Below are 2803 nucleotides of genomic sequence, written 5' to 3' on the forward strand. Positions count from 1 at the left end.
CTTTCCAGACAAAGTGATTGAATTTATTTGATTTCTCACATTGCTGGCAGACCCTTCGTTAGTTCAGCAGGAGGCATTTCTAACTTTTTAGATCTTCATAGTTTCATCATACAGCTATTTTCAGACCACTGCTGGTTCTTCCATCTGAGCAGCTGTCAGAATATTTTCTCTTGATCACAGAGGTTCTCGGCTGAGTATCTGACCAGTATCTAATAGATAGTTGGATTTCATGGTTTTAATTATTTAGTTTCACATCTTATGATAGCTTCAGATAGTGAATCCATTTATTTACCTTTGACATCAATTTTAACATTACTGATTAGTATTGCATTGATGAAGCAGTCCCAGATATTCTTCCAATCCTCTCATTTCCATCCTGTACTTGTCCAGATGTAATCACAAGATGGCAGCATAGTCAAGCTCTCCTCTATATCTACGTCTCAACCAAATGCACCAGAAGAAAATCTCCATTGTTCCCAGTGAAGATTAACTACACCATCCTTTACACAAGGGAGCCTGTGGAGCGTAGAAACCAGAGGCATCAGCTTCCATTGTGTGTGTAATTAATCCTGTTGGATCAGAGATGGAACACAAGTGGTTTCTGTTGTGGCATCCTCATGGGGGAGGGGGCTGACCCTGCTGAGGCACAAATCAACCAGAAAGAATGGAGTTTCAGCCTTTTGCTTCTGTGTGTTCCCATGCTTATGTGTGTGCAACCACTCGTGTCTCCTCCATGGCATGTGTGTGTGTGTTCTGTATGTCCTCTGCTTGGTCTGCAGGCCTCGGCCCCACAGTGAGTCAACCACCCAGCCTCCACACGCTGACACACACCACCAGCACCAGTACCATTCTTCACAGAGAGGAGCCTATAATTAGGTGCTAATTTTCTCTGGTTCCACTGTGACATGATGCTGGGGGCCATAGCGAGGCAAGACAGAGCGGGCGGGTGCATCTGATGAACAGTGGCGTGAGCTCGACTCCGGACCATCTGGCCAAGTGGCTGGCGCTGCCCATGCTGACGTTGGGACCACGACAGGGCCCACCCACGTCAGTCTGTCCTCCCCATCCTGCTCCTCCGGACCAGGACCCAGGCGTCTGTCCACTACAACATGTTTATCTGGAGTGGCTGCCAAGTGAATCACAACTGTGAAGATACAGCTCTTCGCTACGCAGACAGCAGCGATCAAGCAAGCAGAGAGGGAGGGAAGAGGAGGGAGCAGAGGGCAAAGACAGGGGAAGAGAGTGTGGGAGGAAGAGAGGGAGAAAGATGGATTAGAGGAAGAGAATGGGATTAAAAGAATCCAGATGGAAGAATGGGAGACAGACAGGCACGCAGACACACAACACAGACACACATAAAAACACAAAACAAACAAGCCAAAGTACATAGACAACCTTAAAAACACACACTGCATATGAGTCAATCACTGCTCCAAATTCATTTAGAACAGGCTGATGCGGTGTATAGTTTAACCTTCAAAGCAATCATAAATGTTGGATTTAGTGAAATGGGTGATGACTTATTAATTCTGTTCTGGGGGGATCAATTTCTCTCTCTCTCTCTCTCTCTCTCTCTCTCTCTCTCTCTCACACACACACACACACACACACACACACACACCCACACACAGATTCAGAAATCTGGATTATGTTAAGAGTAAAATTGTGTAAAGGCATGCCCCCAAAAGCTTTTGAAGTTGGTGCTCTCAGGGCAAAAATCTCATTCTCTGGCTCGCCCCTATCATGCTGACTCCTGCTCTCTTCTCTCTCTCCGTCTCCTCTGATCCAGCCTCTCCCTCCCTCCCTTCTCCCAATTTAATTTTTCCTCCCTCTCTCTAAATTCCAATCAATCTAAGCCTCTGCAGATCTAGTGGTTAATTCCTAGTCACCACAAGCCTTGTCCCCGGGCCTGCTTCTTCTACCTTTGACCTTTATTTATCAATGCAGCCAGTCTCTTCAGCCTTGATGGAAATAACTATAGATTGGGTCACAAGACACAGACGTGTCTTGAAGCAGATAAAAAAAAAAGGAAAACTTCCATGGCTGATCGAACAGACAAACAAACAGCTAAACGAATGTTTGTACAAACAAATGGCCGCCTGGCTGGATTAATGAATGGACGCGTAGAAAGAGTGGAGGGCGGTATCGTTGTAGGAATTCATCCATTCAGTTTCCATCCGAGCCCCAAGGCCCTGGTATGTAATTGCTTCATGCATAGTTGATACACTGCATAATCAACCAAATACACTAGATTTTTTTCTGTGTTTATGTAGAAGGCTGCACTTACATTTGCAGGCCATTGGGGAAGTTAAGATTCAAAAGGAGGTTTCATATAATGGAAACGCTCATTCATTTCTGAGTACTCATCTCTCCCCTTTAGATTGGACAGATACTCACAGGACCAGTGAAAGGTATGCTGTCCTGTGGTTGAATCAGGAACATGTTGTGTTTTATTCATATAGAACAAAGATGAAATATTCATACCAGAGTGTTGTTGTTATGCTTTCTTCTGTGTCTCTTACCTCTCATGTACACAAATCCTGATTAAAAATCAGATGGACTATGGCTGCAAATTGGTTCCCTTCGCGTAGGAGCGTAAAAACAATGCAAATGGATGAAAGGAGTTCCCACTGGGTGTCAGCAGATTGTGTTCATGCAGCATGCAAATGACTGAAGCATGAAGCCGGTCCAACCTACCTCAACTCAGTACAGGCAAGATGAACATGCTGCACTATATAGAGAGATGGATTTCTGTTGATGGAAGCCTGGGACGAGAGATGCATGCCAAAGACCACGCCAAGCA

The sequence above is a fragment of the Siniperca chuatsi genome, linkage group LG4, assembly GCF_020085105.1.
Source record: "Siniperca chuatsi isolate FFG_IHB_CAS linkage group LG4, ASM2008510v1, whole genome shotgun sequence".
In the NCBI taxonomy this organism is placed as follows: domain Eukaryota; kingdom Metazoa; phylum Chordata; class Actinopteri; order Centrarchiformes; family Sinipercidae; genus Siniperca; species Siniperca chuatsi.